Here is a 23,037-nt window from a genome sequence, read left to right as displayed (position 1 = left end):
GACGTCATATTTGAGGAGGGGGTCTGACTTTTTGTGACACCGTGTGACGGAGGGGGGGGTCAAAAATCGTCCAAAATCGCGTGACGTCATTTATGGACGGCCCCTTACGTAATTCATCATTTGCAAGCACCGAGGATGAGACAATGAAGAAGTGTAACAAAACCTTTGCTTTCGAGTTGAAGAGGTGAGTGAACTCAGAGCGGTAATTGTCACCTCCCGATTAGCACGGTTGGCTATGTACGGCGCGAAAGAAGTTCGACACACACATATGCATACTAACATATAGAGCTCACCTGCACCTCCGACAAATGTTTCACTGGCGTTTCTTGATTTCATTATATTTGCAACGGGTTTTTCTTTATTTGCGGGGGGGGTAGGGGTTCACACGTGTTTTCGCTTACGACCATTAAATACCTCGCTTGTTAGCCGCCTATTATTCCTTCAGGACCGTTCTATGCAATATCGATGTTTTTCTCAACGGGGGTTTTGTTTGTCCTCGTTTTGTTGTTGCTGTACTCACGCACCACGGATCTCCCTGTTGTAACAAAAAAAAAGGCCAATCAACTGGCTAAAATGGGATAATCCGTGTAACAGGTAACACAAACTCAAACTGACATTCTTTTTGTAGGATATGCCTGCTAGGATGTATGTGTTCCATGGCAGAACCACCTTGCTTGCATAGTTGGTCGGCCTCTCAAAATGTCAATTATTCTGGTCTCTGTGATTGTCGTGGGCAATTAATGTTCACGAGATAAGTGGCTGTTGGGACTGTCATCCTCGTTTCAGTGTCGTGTCAATCTTTGAATAGAAGAATGATTGCGGTGTTCGGACACAATTCAGTAATCATCGTGCAAACAGTTTCATCCAAGAGGAGGGGGCCCACTTTCATCCACTCCAAAAGTTTTGCCTCATTTTCATTCTGTCAAGGACTATGTTTACTTTTTCAAGTATAACATGTGGAACATTGCCCTACCTTTACGAACAATGATCTTCACATAGATCAGGCAAAAAGGAAAAACACACGTACACACCACACGTACAAAATTAACAAAAAAATATTATTATTTTTTACGTATAATTCACCGGCTTCACAAACCCAACCAGCGTGTTGAGGTATTGTCAAAACAACCCGCACGGCATGAGACATACGTCCAGCAGTGGATTAATAAAGGGTTGTCCATGAAAACGTACATATATAATGAGAATAACAGTCAATTGTAGTCAAAGCATTGATTCCATCATTGTCCAGCACTTGTTCGGCTTCTTGATAATGTCCAATGAAACTAGGTGAACTTGAATATATACATTGAAATATACTGCCTCATGCACCACAAAATCATGCCTTTCCGCAGCTGGCAAAATATAAATGGATATGTTTTAAACCGGGGGATTGTGACCATTCATCTTCACCACGACTCAATGAATTGTTGCAATTGAGGTTGGCGATTATTATTTTTTTCTTTCTCTCATGCAACGCGGAACTCATTTGTACTGTCTTGTTTTGTACCTTCACGTGCCTTGTCTATCTTTTGTGTCTTGTCTCTCTGCTTTATTGTTTGTCGTTGTACTCACTGTCTCGTTTTTAATGTCTATCCAGTTTGGTCTTCATCTTATTTGATTGTCCTCTATTTGTTCAATTTGATTTGTACTCTTTATATCATGCGTTTTGCCTGTCTCGTTTACATCATCTACCCAATTGTGTTCTGTCTCGTTTGTATTGTCTGCACCATTTGTTTCATTAATGTCTAATAATTAGCATACAATTAGCATGAAAAGGGAAATAATGCAATATTGCAGCTTGATGTAAATAGTGAGTCCAAAAATCTATTTACATTGATTTATCTCTGCTTTGGTATAGGCGTAGCATCAACAATGCACACGGCTACATTTCGCTTTGTGAGCTGCATCTAAATTCCAAGCGAAACAAAATAAGAACCGAGTGGGAATAACAAACATGCGTTGGTGGCTACGCCCGTGGCCTACAATCCGGCACCGAGGAGGCCGAGGGTTTGTGGATCGCACAAATGTTGCAAAAACTCCCTTCCCTTGGCCGTATGCCGGCTCGCCAGGAGACTTTGACTTTTAAACAACTTTCATTGCCGCCAGCAGCAACAGCACTGGAGGCGATTCCGATATGAACCGCACAAAGTCACCACCAACACAAATACACAAAGTCACCAGCAACACAAATACACAAAGTCACCAGCAAACGAATGAATAAACGATATAAAGCCACGCGCTGTGGCGCTAAATGCAGCGCGCATAACACGAAAGGAAAGTCACGTGGTGGTGGTGGTCATCGCGCATGCCACGGTGACGAGCTGAGCGCTTCAGATGGTGAACACGTGGGGTGCCGTCCACGCTGGTACAGAGAGGGGCTTGTCCGGCTCCTCCCCAGCGTTCGAAGAAGACGCGCTGCACATCACCGACACGTGTGTGGTACGTGGCGTGCTCCAGCCGGAGCCGCGCCTTAAGCAGGCCCCTGAACACTGGAAGCAGCACAGAGCAGCCGTCAGTGTCACCTTGCAGCGTCTTTTTCCTCGTTCTGTGAACCGCCAGGAGAAAGCGATTCCAGCAAATGTAGACTCCATATCATGTCCCTTTCTGTACGGGACAAAAGTTGTGCTCTCTCTCTCTCACACAAACATACACACACGCGTTTGAGTTTTCTCCAAGTGCTCCGGTTCACTCAACACATGTTTCAACACTCATCACACTGTATAAAATTTTCATAATTAAGCCTGCTTTTCTACATTCCAGTTTGCTGATGCACCGCGTCAATTGGCTCATTTTGCCCACGTGACAACTTGATTGGCCCTACAACATGGGACCTTTTTTGTCAGTATCAAAGTATGATGAAATAAGAATAAGTTTGACCCTTTCTGGCAATGAAACTGATGTTAAGATGTTCAAACACCAAATATAAACCTTTTGCAAGGAATCAAGTTCGCATTAACCACACGTACTTGTGGCGAACAAAGGTCCCATTTTAAACATACAAGGTGATTTCAACAAACTACAACATCAGCTAGTTGCTCTTAAACTAGTCCTGAATACCTCCAAAACCAAGGTCCTGAATACCTCCAAAACCAAGGTGCTATGCTTCTCACCAGGACTAAAGCAGGATTTTTTTTTTCCCCAATCACATTCCTTAAATAATTATCAAATAGAGCAAGTCAAGATGTATAAGTATCTTGGGGTCATCCTGGATTCAAAACTGAATTTTGAAGATCACATTGATTACACTGGTAAAAAGACAAAAATAAAAATTGGTTTGCTGTATCGACACAAGCACTGCTTCCCCCCAATGTTCCGTTTGGAATTGATAAAAGCTACCATACTGCCTCTACTTGATTACTGTGATATCGTGTATATATCAGCCCCAAGTACTGTACTGAAGAAGCTTGATTCCATCTATCACTCGGCCTTAAGATTTGCATTGAACTGCCCATATAGGACTCACCACTGTGATCTCTACATTGGGTCAAACTTAACAACTCTTAATGGTCGACGGCTTGTACACCAGATCTTATTTATTCACGATGTACTTACAAAAAAATCCGCAGACTACCTGCTGGATCTCCTCTCTGTTTCAAAGAACAGATTTGACCTCAGGTCTTCGCTCATCTACCAGCTTCACATTCCCTATTGCCGTACAAAAACCGGAGGAAGGGCCTTTGCTATTGATGCCCAGAGGGTCTGGAATGTTATTGCCAATAAGCCTGCAACTTGAATCACTACCTATGAGATCTTCACTCAAAACTGCTCTAGAGGAGTTGTACACCCCTAGCTGCCACTGCTATTCAGTGGCCTAAAATAAAATGAAATGTTTCGCTCTGGATGACCGCTGCAAAGTATTATCTGTATTTTGATTTAGTGTGCTGATCTTAAAGGTGCATTGAAAAATGTGATACTCCGACTGATGCTCCTGTTGTTTGTGGAGTGACTCATGCAGCCAGCTGTGGCTCTAGGGTTTGGTGTTACATGTTATTTATGTAGTTTATTGTTAAAAATTCGATCACAGTTCCTATGATCACTGTTACATTGCATTTATGGCTTTATTTTGGTGATTTCTAAAACTTTTTTGTTTTGGCCATGTTTTTGTTTATTGTAGTACGGAGTTAGACTGATGGCCTTAATCTAAGCTTTCTTGTTGTTGTTTGACTTGCATCCCACTGGGATTTTTGCACACAGCGTTGGTGTACGGTGCTATTTCAGGAATATTTTGATGTTTTTTCCTGGATTTTCTGTTTGCACATGCACAAAGCCACTTTAAGATGTGTTCTTGTTCATGTTTTTGTTTTTTTGTTTGTTGCGGTTGCACCCGATTCAAGAGCCGAATGGCTGACAGGGCTATACCAAATAAATGGAACTAAACTAAACTAAAAAACTTGTGGTGAACATGCAAACAAAAACATGGTCTGATAATATTTGCAGTGTCCTTGAAACTGATTGGTCTACACCAGAGACAGCCTTCTTTAGGGCCTCGACTTTTGGTGTCCTCTTGTCTGACACTGGTGAGACTTGTACACAGGATGTAAACAAAAATAGTGTACAACAAAGAAAAGTAAGCGTCTATCACGTTTTTCCTGTGTGCAAGTAATAGCTATTCACGAAATAATTTATTGTGTTGATTTATACAAACTCTACTTGGAAAGTAATGCAACTGATACTGCAACTAAAACGCATATTGGTAAAACTTCATGGCTTTGGCAGTAATTAATTGATTGAAAAAGTGCATGTATTTTTAACAAGGTATTGATAAATGGTAAAAAAATGCCAATATATTATTAAAACAGTATTGATACACTGGAATGTTTACAAATAACATAAATAATATATGAGCTCAGAACCCAACCTTTAATTAACATTAATAATTCTGAAAAGCCACTTGAATCAAGTGTGCCCATTAGTCTGTGCTCTTTGTGAACTGAATTTGAATTCGAAACGGAACAAAATAAGAACAAAGCGGGAATAACAAGCATGTTTGTTCATCATGAATACCAGTGGGGGGAAATGAAGCAAAAGAACGACCGTTTAATGTTTAGAAAACTTCATGGTGTCATTATGAGCTCATTACAGCACAAAAGGTCAGCCCGGGTGAGCATTCTGTTCTAATCATCCCTCACTGCTTGTTTCTATTTCTGGACTTTAGCCAAATGAATCCTGACTATAGCATCCGATCTCACAAAGCAAGTTTTCAGTCATCGATATGAAACAGTGGATGTGATACTTGGTATCATTGAGGAAGATTGGTTTCCCCAAGGACACCACAATTCATCTTGGTCTTTTTCTCTTTTTTTTATTCTGGGTTAGCTGACCCTCCTGTGACCCTGAGCATTTTCCAATCTGGAGTGAAGGCATTGTCAATCCAATGAAATAGTTGCCTTTAAAATTATAACGGCGAGAGCTGTTTCCTCCGGTATGTAATTGAGGTCATGAATTCACGTTTGCTGTTTTGTTTCCACTTAAAGACTCTTCAGAAGTTTGTTTCGACTATAATATATATATTTTTTTCTCTTTGAAGACTGTCCAGATCTCTCCTCTCGTACGTGGACAATGAAACTCCAATGGTCGCATTCCATGAATGTTCACTCAAGTCTACAAAAGGCATTTTCTTACTTAAATGAATATTTGCTGCTCGAATAAATGATCTGATGTCGGCCCTCTTTTTCATGTTCAGCCTTGCGTTCCGTCACATCTAGTTGCACAGATACTTCGGGTTGACACAACTATTTATTTAGCCTCTGAAGGTGCAACGCTATTGTAATAAATCCAAATGCGTAATTTCTAACCATTTTGTCGGAAGATTGATGCGTAAGTATGCATCGTAAAGTAATGCATAGTGTTTCACGAAACTTTTTAAAACAACACTTCTGTAATGTACATATTTTCATAACTGACATGGTGTAAAATGCAATCAATATCACCCGTCTTTGAATTTGTAAAAAGAAATGTTACTTTAAAATGTCAACATTATTCCACCACCTGTTCATTATGTGAGCAATCAAGATATTAATTCATTAACAACAGCACTACTAGGTCATATATCAACGTGTTAATTTTACTCTGAGTTTAATTGGATGGTTTACAGTTGGTAAAAACATGAGGCGCATAACTTTGTTTTTCTTTAGAAAACTAACATTCATTACCAATGGGGGAATTAACAAATTTAGAAAAAGCTCCGTTTAAAAACAACACAATTAAAGAAAAAAGACAAATATATCCAGAGCGTGCAACAGCGAAAATAAATTATTGAACACAATGGAAATTAGCTCAAAGGCCGCAATACAGCATTAACATTCAGATTACACGCGGTGGCTTGCACAAGGATTATTAACAGGCGGGTAAGCAATTCATTTGTAAGCAGCACCATTCAATTTGGCCTGAGCCCTGTGGAACATGGTCATCTTGGCCAGATTGGCATAGGGAGTAAAAAAGAGACAAGGGCTAAAAGAGGTAAGCGTGTACCTCGAACACACACAACCATGCCCTAAGCGTCACAAAGCTTTTGCCTTTTATTATATATTCAACCCTCCGTTTACGGCACAGCGGCAGATATATAATATTTAGTCACTTACATGGATTGTTGGCATTTGGTGTCAAAAAAGGATGAGAGGTACCGTTGATTTTGTTTTAAAGCGAGTGGGCAAAGCCAAGACGAGGTTGAGCGCCCCTTGAACGTGGGAGTGGATAATTATTCATTGATCAATGATTAATCAAGCAAAGCAGCCCCTTACACAATTCAAAGTTCATTCGTCCGTGTGCTCTGGGAATCCCGACGGTGAACCTTGGCTCTTAATTCGCTTAATGTGGGATTTTAACAAGAGAATTATACATGTTGCTGGGATGTGCAGCACACTCATTCAGCCCCGTAGCGTCTGGGGGCCTGGAGGGGGCAGAGTCCCCCCTACCTCCTCCTCCCCTCGCGGTAGAAGGCTCAGCCCCCCCCCCCTTCTAAATTATTTTAGTCGAAGCAAAACATGTCGATACAATCTTTTCTAAAGAGAGCGAAAGCAGCTTGCATTGCATGATAAACAAAAGCGAAATCGTATTACCACTCTGTGTAGATTTCTAAATAGTTTGTTTAAAAGTAACTGTGCTGTAACCCCCCACCGCGCGCCCGCCTGAGTTTTTGACGTGGGTAGCTACCCTAGAAGTCTCTAAAGCCTTCTCCGGCCTTCCCTGGCCATGAACAGTCATGGTTATTGCCAGTTCCATAATAAGCCGACCACTCGAGGCAATGCATTTCCACGAAACAACAACAACAAAAATACTCCCCACGTCCATTCGTAACACCGTGACGTTAAAAGGAAATATATATACAGGGTTTATTCTATACAACATTTTGTGCAATGGCCCTTGCTTGTAGCAAACATACACCGATTTGTGCCTGGGAAATACTGACAAATCAATGCAGTGTCAACAAATGATTAATTTAAATGTAGCTCTCTGCTCTTCTGGTAATGCGAGATATTATTCTTCTCCTCCTCCTCCTGAAGATTTGTCCCAAGATTGTTCCAGCTCAGGTGGTGGTGGTGGCGGCAGTCGTAGCTGGAGAGCTCCTCTCATGCCCCCATGGATATTTGTTTACTCTCTCTCCCGATAGCACGCCAAACGACGGGGAGCGGCGTAACGCTTCGGTGTGCGAGCACACGTCCCCCCTCCTCCCCCCCCCCCCCAAAGCTCTCCCTCCCTATTTGTCATCGGCCTAAGTGACCCTACGTGAGAGATTACCTTATGCTGGTGCGTGTGTGTATATGTAGGGGGTGGGTAGCGGTAGTGTAGCGGTTAGCTCGCTACGCTATGAACCCGGCGACACGAGTTAAATTCCCGCTCACGGCCAACACCCAGTGACGATTATCTGAACCGGTCCTGGGCCTCCCCTAGGTCGACTCAGCCTCGAATGAGTACCTGGTGCGGTGTGTAAACATCGCCACTAGGGAGACAAAGGCGGTCGGGCGTGGTGCTGGCTACCTACCCACTCCCTCGTGTACCGTTGCGGCCTTCCGAGTTGCTCGCTAACAGCACTTGCCCCTACAGTCTGTTACAGGCTATATGGGGCATCTTTGTCTTTGTGAATATATATATCCTTGTCCGTGTTTGCACACGTGTCCGGGAGGTGGGGAGGGGGGATGTTATTGATGTTGCTCTCGGTAGAAGTTGCTCGTCTAAAATAAAGTAGCAGGGAGGGGAGTAGGGGGGGGGGGGGATTGAAACAGCATTTTCCTCGAGCACTATCTGTCGACACCGCTTCATTTCAGAGATGTGTGCTCAACACCCAGGCTGACATTTCAAGTGCGCACAACACGTTCTGGTGCGCATGGGTAGCAACCGAATACCATCAACTCGTTTGTTTGTTTGTCAAGCAGTCGAAATTGTACACGGCTGTGCACGTGAACAAGCCAGAACACGGCATTGATAAGAGGCCGGTGTGAATACCTTCCCACTGAGTTGCACCCACGTTGATCGGCCGGAATGCTACGGGGTAATAGGGAAATGCGCAGGACTGCAATTTCCTGTTCGTGCTACTGCTGATGGAAGGGCCTCCAACTAGAAGGAGCACTAGAAAAGCCCCATTTTAGAGGGCATATTGGCCAAGGGGCCGTCCATAAATGACGTCACGCACCTAGGGTGGGGGTCAGACATTTGTGACGATGTGTGACGAGGGGGGGTGGGGGTGAGAAATGTGACATCACATCAATATGCGCAACTTTAAATAAATAATTCTACTTAAAATGTTTTCTCCTACAACATCAGAGTGCAGCGCCACATTAAATACGCACTACAATGACAATAGTTTAAAGCGATTTGAAGCATGTTTTATCTTATTTTGTGACGTCATATTTGAAGGGGGTCTGACTTTTTGTGACGCCGTGTAACGATGGGGGGGGGGGGGGGGGGTAAAAAAAATCGTCCAAAATCGTGTGACGTCATTTATGGCAGGCCCCCTACTTTTCCCCGCCGCACTCGACTTGTTGTTGATGGACTAGCTGCGGCGCGAACAAATCACACCGTTGTTGCTACAACTGCCGTTCCGGGAGATCGACACGGGCGACCTCTGGACTGCAGGTGCATTGCGCCACGGTGGATTTATCCCTGTGATCAGTGCCGGATTATCCGAGTCGCAAAAGTCGCTACATGTGTAGCAGCTGCATGTGTAGCAGCTACTACATGTGTAGTAGCTACTACATGTGTAGTAGCTACTACATGTGTAGTAGCTACTACATGTGTAGTAGTACTACATGTGTAGTAGCTACTACATGTGTAGTAGCTACTACATGTGTAGTAGCTACTACATGTGTAGTAGTAGTACACTACATGTGTAGTAGCTACTACACGTGTAGTAGCTACTACACGTGTAGTAGCTACTACATGTGTAGTAGCTACTACATGTGTAGTAGCTACTACATGTGTAGTAGCTACTACATGTGTAGTAGCTACTACATGTGTAGTAGCTACTACATGTGTAGTAGCTACGGGCCCCGCACTTTCAAGGGTCCCCGCGCTAAATGCTTTCAAGGTATCAATTCCGGTTCAGTGATTCTGCACTTGCTCTATTACTATAGTACAATACTGCCTTCAACTTTTACGAACGACTGGGTGTTTAAGGTTAGCGATTTGTCGGATTATCTGGCTGTATAGCAAATTTAAAAAAAATACAATTACTTTACTATGCAAGTTAAAATGTGTTTTAATATTTAAGTGGTTGTTTTTATTTAGGGGCCCTTCAATAACATCATACTAGAGGCACCCGCACTAGCTTCATCCGGCACTGCTGTGTGATGCAACAGGAAGTTCTAAATTAATTGCGTACCGTCCCGTTGCAGATTTAAATAGCCCGTTGTAAATGAGGCGAGTGTGTGGAATCATGCAAATTGCAGGCAAACACTATAAATCATTCAGTTAGTGCATTGGTCACCGCTTGCGAAAGTTAGCCCAGGATCTTTTTTGCCAGACGACTGCGTCGAGTAGCGGCAGCGCTAATCCAAGAATCGCGGCACTCAAAGATTCATTAGGGGGTTTGTGTAATTACAGTGCGAGAGATTAATTGAGGATGGCATTAATCATGTCCAACGATTCGTCATGTTTGAACATAAATCGCGCCTTTTTTTTGTTCTGAAGAGGACTTTAAGCGCGGGACCTTTCTTTGCTATCGACTAACTGATTCCCAAAAGAAAATTACAAATCGTATTGCCACTTTTTTTCAGGCCAATCGGAATGTGCACGGTGCCTAATTATGTCTGATGAGCTGTCACTGTGTCATCAATTCAGCGGGGTGCACCGAGTTAACTTGTAAGGTGCCACTCGCTACATGGTTTGAATTGATAAGTGATCTATGAATCATGTATACATTCAGGTGAACGACGTGTTTAAGGGGCCGTCCATAAATGACTTCATACGATTTTGGACGATTTTTGACCCCCCTCGTCATACGGCGTCACAAAAAGTCAGACCCCCCTCAAATATGACGTCACAAAGCTCTGCCCCCCCCCCCCCCAAAACCATATTTCCATCCTGAAAATAAAACATGCTTCAAATCGCTTTAAACTATTGTCATTGTAGTGCGTATTTAATGTGGTGCTGCACTCTGATGTTGTAGGAGAAAACAATTATTAAAAAAGTATATTAAATTAAGTAGAACGTGTTGTCTATTCATAATAAAGGTTTTTGTTTATATTAATTTAAAGTTGCGTATTTTGATGTGACGTCACATTTCTCAACCCCCCCCCCCCCCCAGGTGCGTGACGTCATTTATGGACGGTTCCTAAGTCGCATTGGCGACAAGATGACTCCAGCAATGTCCATGTGCACTTTATTAAATGTAACTCATCAGTCTTGCGCAGCGTATTAAAACAAGTGAGTAGATTGTACTAAAAGTAAATTTAACGAAGGTGCAAAATAAATAAACGAATCACTCTTCATCTGGCTGTCGCCTGATGAAGCTAGTTGTAATTACTGGTGAAACGTCGTACTCAGATTGTAAATGTTGTGGCTTGGCTCTCCAACACACCGGTGTGGCTGTACTAGTGACGAATTGGCCACGTTCTGTTTACGTGACAACCCTTACTAGTTGGCTGTGTTGGGTGGTGGCGGGTTTAACGACACATATATTTACACGATCTAACCCCAAAAAAACTCTATTGTGTATTTTAAAATGTTGTTTTCCTTGTTTCATTACCATCGCTGCAAACGAAAAACACACACAGAACTACGTAAAGCTGTTTGTTTTGTTCGGGGGGGGGTCGGGGGAGTTGCAAGGTTTTATTCTTGTGTATGTCAATATGTCCAGGAGATGTTTGTGAATGTCAAGGTCTGTGAATGTCGAGTTCTGCTAGCGACGAGACATCTTCGGGAGAGATCGTCCGTGTAGGTTTGCTCTTCCTCCATTGAAGGAGCGAAGACTGCAGTGGTTTACCAAGTGGCCCCTAATTTGTGTTGCATGGCCACAGTGGGAATTATTGTGACTTGTTCCTTTAATTTTCCACCCAAGAAGGATATGGTCCGTATTGGCCCGTTCGTGTCCTTAACGTTCATGTACAGGTTATATCGTCACGAGGGTTGCAGTACAAACACTGCGCAAATATTCTGCAGTGGCGGCTCTTGGTCCCAGGTGGAGGAGGCACCGGGTGCTGAGGTCTGCTACGCTGGCTAGGAGATGTTCACTCCCTCGCCTGGTATACAGGAGGTCCTAGGCTCGATCCTGACCCTGATGCCTGTTTATTTGGAGTTTGCACGTTCTCCCCCGTAGTCGCGTGGATTTTTCTCCGGGTCCTCTGGTTTTGTCCTGCACACTTAGAAACGTGCTTTGAGAGGATTTGGTTGCTATAAATATCCACATGCTAAGCCACTTCGTTGAGGCAGGTCGCTTCTGAAAAAAGAGAGCCATAAAACTCAGCAAAGTAAAGAAAATTGTTGAAAGGGAAAGTGGAATTTGCCGGCAGAGACTGCTGCCCGCACATTCCACTTATGAGAGCAACACTCCGCCTTTCCTCTTACAATTACCAATTAGACCCAAGGAACTTGCATAGACTGCTAAACTTGTATAGAGACCCCATACATTCACACAAAGACCCATCGCATCACACACAAGAGACCCATTGACTCAATCAGATTCCAGCAGACTCGTATAAAGACCCACAGATTCATAGAGGTTCGGAGACTCAAATGGAGATCCTTTGAGAAACCAGAATGTGCTGCGCTGGCAGTGGCTTCATCATCAGATGGGGGGGGGGGGGGGGTGTAGCCTTTGTAGCTTCCCCAGAGAACTGGTCTGGTGGAAGCGCAGCACTGCTACATCATTGTCACAAGTTCCCTTCGCGTCTCAATGATCAATTAGCATTACCTATGACTGGAGAACCTGAGCCGCGAACAAGAAAGTATGGAAATCGTGAATTGTGCACAATGAGAGTGGAGCGGTGGCCGGAATGCAATGCGAACCCTGCGACCTTACTTCAATTCCAGGCCATGGCTCACGTCAGTGGTGAGTGGTCTTGTGCGACCACCCCCATTCATCAAGCCGCCCTGACCAGCATGGTGAAGTATGGTCAAACAAGTTCCATTATCAACACGACAAGGGGATTCCTTCGACCTTGCAGTGTATTTATAAAAGGGCTGTAAAGTATTATTTATTTAAAATATGATTTCCTTTTAAAATTAAGCTGATCCCTCTCAAAATCTGCTCGCCCCCTACTTGCCCCCTCCCCCCCCTAATATGCAGTGTGTTACGATAAAGTAGAGACAAGTCACTCTCATAGTGAATGGTTTCAGTTTAGTTTCAATTTAGTTTATTTATTTTGGTATAGCCCTGTGAGCCATTCGGCTCTTGAATCGGGTGCAACCACAACAAACAAACAAAAACAAAAACACGAACAAGAAAACATCTTTAAGTGACTGTGTGACTGTGCAAACAGAAAATCCATGAAAAAAACAGCAAAATATTCCTGAAAAAAGCACCGTACACCAACGCTGTGTGCAAAAAATCCCAGTTGGATGTAAGTCAAACAACAACAACCACAAGAAAACTTAGATTAAGGCCATCAGTCTAACTCCGTACTACAACAAAACAAACATGTCCAAGCCAAAAAACTTTTCCAAATCACCAAAAACTAAAGCCATAATTGCAATGTAACAGTGATCACAGGGACTGTGACCGAATTTCTACAATAAATAACATGTAACACCAAATCCTAGAGCCATCGCTGGCTGCATGAGTTACTCCACAACAACAGAAGCATCAGTCGGAGTATCAAATTTTTCAATGCACCTTTAAGATCAGCACGCTAAATCAAAATACATATAATACTTTGCAGAGTCATCCGGAGCGAAACTTTTTATTTTATTTTATGCCAATGAATAGCAGTGGCAGCTAGGGGTGTACAACTCCTCTAGAGCAGTTTTGAGAGAAGATCTCAAGCCCATCGAGCCGGATCTCGGATGGGTTACAGAAGAGTTTATTTTCTCGGTGGTGTCGTGTGGACAGATGAATAAAAACATTTTGCAAAAATGTTAAGCTGAACAACGCCTTGGGCTCATGTAAATATTTCCTAAACGTTACATTGGAACACACGTTTGCTGTTGGTACGAAGTGCAAGTTTTCTCAGAGTTGTCAGGCCTTTGCGGTTGGGTGAAATGAATGTTAATCTGACCGTAGCGCACAGTTGGCCTCGAGAGACAAAAACGAGCAAGAAAAATTGTCCTGTAGAATGTGCACAACGTGGCACTTTATCAAACACGAAACCGACAGAAACAAATGCAAAACAACACTTCCACTTTTGGAAGGATATTAGAAAATCCACTTAGCGTGTACAATTCATTTTTTTACAAAACTTGACGCACGGCTGAAGAATTTTGTTCCGAGAAAATGCCATTTGCATTGAGTGTTTTTTTTTGTTGGGACATAGATTCGCGACTCACACGTTCATGGTCGCACAACACAAATAGAACCGAGGCATCTTTGGTAATCCTATTGCGCCTTCAATTTAGATATGATACTCACTATAAATTTCTGCAGTGGCACAGTAATGAATAAAATATACATTTCAAAAAATAAAAATATGATTTCCCACTTCATTAAGATTTTATGAGCCTTGTACCACCTGCGCTGCCCGCTTACCCTTGCAGAAATAATCACTCTGGGAGAAAAAAAATCACAAGAATCTAGCAACAAACATCTGCAGTCCATCACTGCGCGCGGAGATTATGATTAATAATTGAAATGGCACGTGGGAGGTAGCGCGTGTAAATTAAACATGCCTCGGTGTCTGCCGCCTCCCAGATGAACGTGCAACTCCGGTGGGAGGGGGGGGGCGTTCGATAGGTAGCAGGTGGCTTGTAGGACGGCAAACAAGGCCGGTGTTTACAATGTTCACCGCTATAGCGTGAAATTTAACGCAGCACTGAACTCGTGATTTCGTTTTCCTCTCTCTCTCTCTCTTTTAGCCCCTGCGCTCTTAGTGCAAACTGCCAAGTTAGCAGAAAGATTCCATTTTAGATGTCCTTTAGCGAGCAGGCACCATGGCCCGCACATGTTACATGCTTTGACGGTTATATGTATGTACCATGAAGGTGACTGGATATTTCGTTAAATGAGGAAGCATTCGTTTTCCCCAAGCCCTCCCACCCTCCACGCCACCCCCTGCTTAAAAAGAAATCAAACTCGCCCAAGATTTGCTTTCAGTCGGACGTTTAGCGACAACACCGCAAACGTCTGGAGCGTAATTAGGGAAGGTGGCTCTGCAATGACGCCTATTTCTCCCAGCCCTTCCCTCCTAACTCCAAATGTAATGTTTAGCTGATTTAAAGCAATTATATTACACGTGAGATATCCTCGGCTTAATTCCATGCACAGCAGAAACAGACAATAAACGAGATATGAGGAAATTTGCCACACCAGTGGCACTTTGTTTTAGGGGTGCAGTGTTGTTGCAGAACTAATTGATTCTGGAGGGACGCATTTGGTCTGCAATGCCCTGCTGTAACAATGCATTCTCCGTGCGTAAATATCCTCCCAAGACGGAGCATTAACCACGTGTGATAACAAAACAAGCGCCATATGCTCTTTTTGACTTCCTGTCAGGAGGAAAGGTTACAGTGGCACTTCGTCTCATAATATGACACCGATGGCACAATAGGGATAACATGTTGGGGAAATTAAAAATAAAAGTTAGAAGGGTTGCAGTTTTACAGTTGTTCATATTTCCATACCGGCTTTGCTCCGAATTGGCAAGGACAAAAACGACTCCACTGTGTTACATAATGCTGCAAAGGTGTATTAATTAAACATAATAATCATGCCAATTTGTTTTACCCCAGGGTCATTCTCAATGAGTCTCAAGACTTTTTAGGAGGGTCCTAAATGATGAGTTTGGCCTATAGCATGAATTGGTATTTGGAAGGTGGGAGCAGGGAGGAATAAAGTTCCTGCGGAAACACACACACGAACGAGGGGGTAACACTCAGCACTACCACCGTGCAGCCTCACACCCACAACACTTGGCCAGCCTTGGTGATCGCACGTCCACATGCTGCCCAGCCTCAAAAATCCTGCTTAGCTTTAGACATTTCAATGCGTTGGGTACATTCAAAGTGCTTTTGTTGTTGGTGATGTTTGAAACTATATTTTTAAAACCGTTCCTTCTAATTTCGGCAATAGCCATACAACTTCAAAATTAATTGTGCGTGTGTGTGTGTATATATCTGCACATATGGGACGCTGCGATGTGCCTTGTTGTTGTTGTTGTAGTATTTCATATCAGCTGTGCCAACGTAGCGTCAGAATAGATCCTTGGTGTGAGGTTACCACAAAATATATGTGAATGTGCATCCGGTAATTGGAGTCAACCTTCCAGTGCACAGTAGCTCATTAGACTATCTATTCCCATTTGGAATGCACACAAATATATACGTTTAAATTAGCCCGGTTTTGGATCTACACATCGCCATTTGTCTCTGGCCTTGCACAAATGAAAATCCTAATTATGGGAAGCAATAATCCTGTATATATGCCAAGTACCCATCAGCAACAATCACAGTACTTGTCCGTACACAACAAATGCACACCCACGTACACATACAATGTGTTGGGTTTTTTTTTACAAAATACTATCGAGGGAAATCCTAATTAACGTTAAGACTCTTTCACACGCGTGTTTGTGCACCAATCAATCCGTTGACAATATAATTGTTATTTCTTCAACCACGGGAACAGACCTTGATGGTCACCACATGAGCTGCACAATCCTTTGGCAAGAAGTGAGGAATGAGTCAAAGGAGACAGCTTAAGGAATTAATGAATAGATCAGCAAGAGGACAGGGGTCACCAATGCTCTTGCTGACGCAAAATCAAGTAGGAAATGGGCAGGACAAGAATGATAACGACTGATGAGAGACGGACAACGTTAATTATGGAGTGGAGACCGAGAGAAGATTTAAACATAATGCAAACACATCTCAAAAAAGCACACTGCCGTTGCACATTATGTGTGCAGCATCAGCATTATCTGAATGTGGATTGTTGTTGACCGACTGACAGCAGCAGTGATTGATGACTGTGGACCTGTTTCATGCTCTTTGGGACTCATCGGCACAGTATAGTCACCAATGCTCACTGCTACAAAGTCTGCCTCTGGAAATCGTGCGAGCAGAGTCCCTACTAGCGAGGCTCGTGCCAACAGTAATACAGTCTGTAAATTATGAGCACACCATAAAAAAACTAAAGAGAGAATAAGATCAATGACAAATACAAATTTAACACGTCGGCTTTCGCGACCAATATTATTCATAATAAAGGTTTTTGGGTTAGATTGCATACATATCAATGTTGTGGGTTGTGGATATGCTAATGTTATATTTGATTTAATAGAGTGTACAAATGAGACATAAAAAAGGACAGATGAAAAACTAGAAATAATCATTAAAAATCTTGGCAAAAAAAATATCGATTCATGAATGCATCTGTCACCCTGAATTCATGGCATATGAATCATCACACTTCCAATTTCCCCTGTTCGTCAACTAAAGTTGATGTCTCTCTAACTTGAGAATGTTCTCTGATTAATGGGTTCCTCTTTCTCGCTTTCAGTGTAATTCCAAGAATGCACCTCTCCACGCTGCTCTTGAGCTATTGCTCCACATTCTGTCATTGTCCATTTTTCTGACCTATATGTCACAGCAAGTATTTGGAAAGCATTGAAATATACATGCAAATGCATGCTTTTTCTTCCTTGTTAATATAAACGTGGTGGTGCACACCTTGGCAATAAAAAATATATTCTTGGCTTTGGCTTGCTTCTCGTTCCTTAGAAATAGAGTGTTATTATCAAATTCACTCGGGGGCTACTGGATGTCAAGTTTGTGCGCGTCAATTACAATTTGTCTTTCGCATAATGCTGCCTTCACCTTCGACCCACGCCGTGATTTAGGGTCATTGTAAGCATCTCAAACGCGTAGAACCTGCAGGACCGTGCACGCAAAGTAAGGCCGGCGCTTTAGTTGAACGTACATCTGTGGTGGAAACTCACGATTAATGTTTTTTTTTTAGTCGACCAGGTGCTGTTCACCTCTCTGACGTGACTCCGGTTTTTTCACTTCACGCGCTGCGTGGGATCTCCTTCAGGAGTGAAGCTCCCCCGTGTTTCGAGCATCGGACGTCATGCCGAAGGACACGCGGGGAGCAACCCGGAGACCCACATCGGAGGGTCGCGCATCGCACACGCGGACGCGGATGCACGCACTATTCGTGCTGTTTACCCGGCAATAAAGTGGGGGTTTTTTAATGAAATGGACAAGTAAAATTTAATATGCTCCGTCCAAAAAAAGAATGTGTGATGTTCGTGATGGGGACGGCATTTTTACGTGTACTTTACATAAGTTAAGAAATGCATGTTAGATCAAGTTAGTCCATTCATTTTTTTTTCCCTAGAAGGCTGCATGCCACATTTGAATCAATGCCACACAGACGTAATAATAAAAAAAGCTATAGAATGTGTAAAGCACAGTCACATGACACCAGCGGTGACCCTTAAAAGAGAACGAATTCTGCAATTGAAGACGATGGGTTACTCAACAGATATGAAGTATATTTTTATTTTAAAAATCAGCGTTATTGCCTCTGACTTCTTAGTGGATGCGAGCGAGTGTAGGTGACCACTACAAAATTGTCACCACCTGTCAAAGCCCCCCAATCATCCCTTGGCTTGAATATAAAGGATTTTACAGACTGACCCTCTGCTGAGATCACTTTTCCACAGCTCCCCTGGGAGATCGTAATGAAGTATTTCCATTACACTGTGTATCCCGTATAGTATGTGTATTCCATCCTTGATCTAATGGGGTGAAACCGGACGGCATCTTCCATGAAATTCGATTTGCATGGTAAATCAATATGTATTGAGAGCGCATCATGAGACCTGTCACTGGGGTGTCTTTTCAGAAATTATATTATACGTTACACGATTATATACATTGTTTGTCGTTATTTCTTTATATTTATCATTATGATGATGATGACTTTTATTATTATATCATTGGTGCAAAGAGGCATGGAGAACAGCATGCTTGAAATTGCATTGAGAAGCAGAGATAATAACGTGTGGATTCGAGAACAAACTGTGGTTAAACACATTATTTCAAAATGTGAATTAAGTGAGGCTTGAGTAGGATGCTCCGCTAGCAGTGACGATGGGGTGATGGTCAAGAATAATGATGGAGTAGCAGACGACGAATGGAACACTTCCGAGAATACGTCCCCTAAGGAGATGGAGCGATGAAAGCAACTCGGGATGCACGTGCTAGATGACTTCTTTACATTGTAGAATCATGAGAGATGATGACCTTTAGCCAGCAGTGGATTGATCTTGGCTGATGATGATGATGATGATTTCATTGCGTATACACATGTATTGCATACGGAATGTTTGTGGGATCTTGCACTTTACAGTGTCGTGAATAAACGTGGCCACCTTTTTGTCTCGTATCAGAGCCAATTTGAGGCTTTTAGACCAAGGTCAGACAAAACAAAAGTGGCATGTAAAGTGTGATTGTCAGCACCTGTTTAGAGAATGCAGCAACATTTCGGCTCCAGTAATTGTCCACCTATTAGCATCTTTACCGTTCGAGTTCTCGCGATTCAGACCGCTGTAGAATTTTCGTGTTTCTAGCGGGAAAAACCACAAAATGGCATGGCCATTGCGGCAAACACAGTCATTCACTTTTGATCCCAGCAGAGGGTTAGTCTATAAAATGCTCCATTCCATCCAGGCGACGGTTAGGAGAATGTAGACAGGTGGTGACGATTTAGATGTCATGTATTTCAGCACCAAGGGCCCAATAAGCTCTTATGCTCTATTCCATGGGCGTCCTGCGACGGCACAGATGTTATACACAATACGGATATTAGTTGCAATGATGGTTGCATAGGTCGCGATACAAACAACGAGTATCGGTAACAATACAATGATGATTTAAAACTTTGTGAAGTTGTGGTCACACGCGCACACTCACTGAGTTTCCAGCAATAAGTCGGAGGCAATAACTCTGGCTATTCGAATCAAAATTTAACTTACTGTCTTCAGTTTAACACGTTCGGCTTTTCGCGAACAATATTATCCATAATAGAGGGGTTTTTTTGGATTAGATTGGCGTAAATACCCGCCACCACCCGACAGAGCCAATTAGCAAAATTTGTCACATTAAAAAACAGACGTGCCAATTATTTATTAGTTCAGCACAGTGGTGCGTTGGAGAGTAAACCCACAATATTTGCAATTCGAGTACGACGTTTCGCTGGTAATAACAACCACCCTCTTCAGGCTATAGTAAAAATTATGGAAAAGTCCTCCTGTTTTGGTTTTATATAGGGGTGGTAAATGTGATATCGTCACTTGTGAGCCAATCAGGTGCGAAGACCAAAGCAGCAGAGGAGGGGGGGGGGTAATGTAGTCATATAAATATTACCGTTAGTTTAACATGTAGGCTTTCGCCGCCAATATCATCCATAACAAAGGGTTTCTTTGGGGTTAGATCGCGTAAATATATTATTGTCTTCGAATGCACAATTGTTTTACTTTCGGGATCGCCACTGGCGGTGGGAGTCACTGCACTCCCCGGAGTGGCTCGCTGCAATGTCCGAATATTTCAGGAACTAAATATTTAATTTTCTCTAAGAAGTTCCGAGAGCGTGTCGAGGTTGATATGTCGGAGAGCATGCCAAACATCGCGCCAAACATTGCATGGTAGAATGCCTTAGTAAGCTACAAAAATACTCTAAGCAGCTAACACGAAAGTAAAGCTTTGTAATCATGTAACGTTTACAAGAGTTATAATTTACAAGTATAAAATGACAACTTCCCAATACTCGACATGAATGTTCAACTTATTTCACAATTGCCATATTAACACAAAAACAGGCTTGTGTAGGAGTCATTTAACGCGTTGTTTTTTTTCAAAGACGTTATGGGGTAGGCACTGTTAACAAAAAAAAACAAAGCAATATTTGGAAACAATAATGAAAGGAAATATTTGCTTCAGTGGACTGCATTGAGTGCAATGTAGTACTGTGGATGGACTAATGCCTATTCAAAAGCAATACGTAATAAATAATTGAATGGGAAGTCAATGACAAATTATATTTGCTGAACCTTTGGGGAAATAAGGACCTTATGAAATGCCCCCCGAAAAGGAAGCGTGATGGGCGAGTCAATAGTGATTTTGCGGGGTAATAATACTGAATTAGCCCCCTGCAGTCGAGAGCAACTCATTGAAAATTTTACCACGATGTTGAGATATGCATTTACGCCGTAACAACGGGCCCGCCTTCTCGGCTCTATTACTCCTTCCATTTCAGAGAGGCCAAGCTCACGAGGAAAAGAGCATTCAATTACAGCATCCCCGCCCCTTCCTACAACTCCTCCCCGCACTTTGGCGGCTTCATTTATACAGGAAAAAAACTGAAGTAAGCATTCAGCGTCCGATTAATGTGCACGAAATCGTAAGGCCCACAATGACCACGTGCAGTGAGATAGACACATCTCCTGGCGATGTTCCGCACGTGTAGCTTAGTCGGCTCGTAGGCGAGGAGCTGGCGTGGCGCCGCCAAGATCCTGGGTTTGAATCAGGGCAGCTGTCTGTGATCAACAACAAAAAACAAGGGAGCTTCTCGAACTTAGAGTTGATGGTCGCGGTTCAGTCATCAATCACTGAAAACGACCACCCCCCCCCCCACACACACATCCATCTGATATTAAACTTGGAATTGCACTTAATTTTGAAAAAAAAATCATCTGAAACTTACAAAAGCTTTTAAACTAAAATTCAGTGTGAGTGTCAGACAAGGAACTCCTTAGCAGAGTGGGTGGGGGTGGGGAGGAAATTGTTGAAGAAATCTCAGAAGTAGTTGTGTGATATCTACTTCACAGGCTGTTCTCTAACACAAAGGATTGCACTTTACGCTGCAAGACATCCGAATTGAGTCTTCCTCTTTGTGGAATGATGCCAAGAACACAAATGGGATAAAATTTGGTGGAGACACCAGCTTCTATTTTCAATGACACCAAAATGTAACGTAAAAATGTCTGCCTTTTTAGCAGAGTAGTCATCTGTAAGCGCATGCACCATAATAACCATGCCACTACCACCTAAAAAAACGCAGATTTTAAAATGTTGACAATAAACTTTTGTAATTGGCAAAAAAGGCAAAAAAATATTCAATGCTTTCGCTATCATTATCTGCGTTTAGACTCTTTTTATAGGAATCTGCACAACGCAGCAGAGATCGGTGAAGGCTCTTTAAAATTATGCGCTTGATGCGTGAACTCTTTGACGAATCCATAATGGCCAGCACGTACAAAGGGGAACAAGGCTCCTTGGAGGCAAGCTCTTAAAAATGATTGCGGAATACAAACAAGCAGTTACAGGCTCTGACAGTGCCATCTATCACGAACGACGGAGAGAAACTTTTACGTGTAACTTCAATTGCAAGTGCAGAAAATGCTGCATAACTGCAAGCGGTGCATATTTAAAGAGTCGAACTTCACATTATTCATATTATTTTGTTTACCCTCTGTTGATTTCGCGTGTGTGGTCTTTTTTCTTATTCCAAGGGTTATTCTTTTTTTTTTTGGCGGGGGCGGGGGGGGGGTGGGGGTTGGTGGGAGTGGGGCGGGGTGATAAATACACTGAAAAAATATTTTAAAAAATATTTTAAACAAAAATGAAAAAGAAACGGAACCATTAGCGTCGCACAGCTTCGGTGAGGGCATCTGCATCGTTGTCTTCGCGAGGCTTAATTACCGCTCCTGGTGGGTCGTAACGCATCCTGGGCTCCTGACAGTTCTCGCAAACGCGTACCTGAGAGGCCAATGCCAGCCGGCGCGTGCCCTAATTGGCTCCATAAATATCTTTCGGCGCGAAGAGATGATCCGTCTGTCAGCGTGAAAAATGAGACCAACAACAATACCATTTGGCTCCGCCTTGTGACAATATGTTTGTAAGGAGCAGCAGATGGAAGTTCGCAAGGAGCCACGGGATAAGCTTAAAGCGTCTAAGTGGAGTAAGAATGATTTTTTTTTGTGCTAACCCAAAGCTGTTGAGAATGTTTCGAAGTAGTGTCTCACAAGATGTTGGGGGAAATGGGAACACGACTGAAAATGCGTAGGCTTGCCGACGTGCGATTCTTTTTATTATTATCTTTAAAAGGTAAAGTGCCAAAGTGCAGCCCTGCAATTGCTTGCTCGTGCCACTGCTGGTGGAACAGACTCTGTGAGAGTGCACTCTTGTGGAGGCTCACCTCTCGAGAGTAGTAGTAGTAGGCGTAGTGTGTTTGTGCTCCTCTTCCGTCCGTGCTGGCTCCTACATCTTATAAGAGGTGAGGGCACCCACACTTTAACACACCGCATGTGGCCTGAACAATCGACTGACTCTGGTGAACCCATTTATACTGCTTGGCGGACAGGTGCCGTGGTGGCGGTGATGAGCGGTGGGGGGGGGGGAGGGGTGTTCAAGAACATTGCACCATTATTTTGACTGCCGTGCCCGGAG

The 23,037-nt window shown here is 43.0% G+C and overlaps 1 long non-coding RNA gene across 1 annotated transcript in view; it reads right to left on the bottom strand.

Annotated features, from left to right (window-relative positions):
- Positions 1 to 1,037: 1,037 nt before the first annotated feature.
- The window catches only part of LOC142924318 (uncharacterized), a 45,786-nt gene continuing 23,786 nt past the window's right edge, over positions 1,038 to 23,037 (bottom strand). The window contains exon 2 of the long non-coding RNA XR_012941511.1: positions 1,038 to 2,489. This is a non-coding gene — a long non-coding RNA (uncharacterized LOC142924318). The remainder of the gene's footprint in view (positions 2,490 to 23,037) is intronic.

Source organism: Petromyzon marinus, chromosome 12 (genome assembly GCF_048934315.1).
Source record: "Petromyzon marinus isolate PM22_M1 ecotype Great Lakes invasive population chromosome 12, UKy_Petmar_22M1.pri1.0, whole genome shotgun sequence".
Taxonomy (NCBI): domain Eukaryota; kingdom Metazoa; phylum Chordata; class Hyperoartia; order Petromyzontiformes; family Petromyzontidae; genus Petromyzon; species Petromyzon marinus.
Note: the sequence above shows the minus strand (reverse complement) of the source record. Positions and strands in the feature narration are given on the sequence as shown.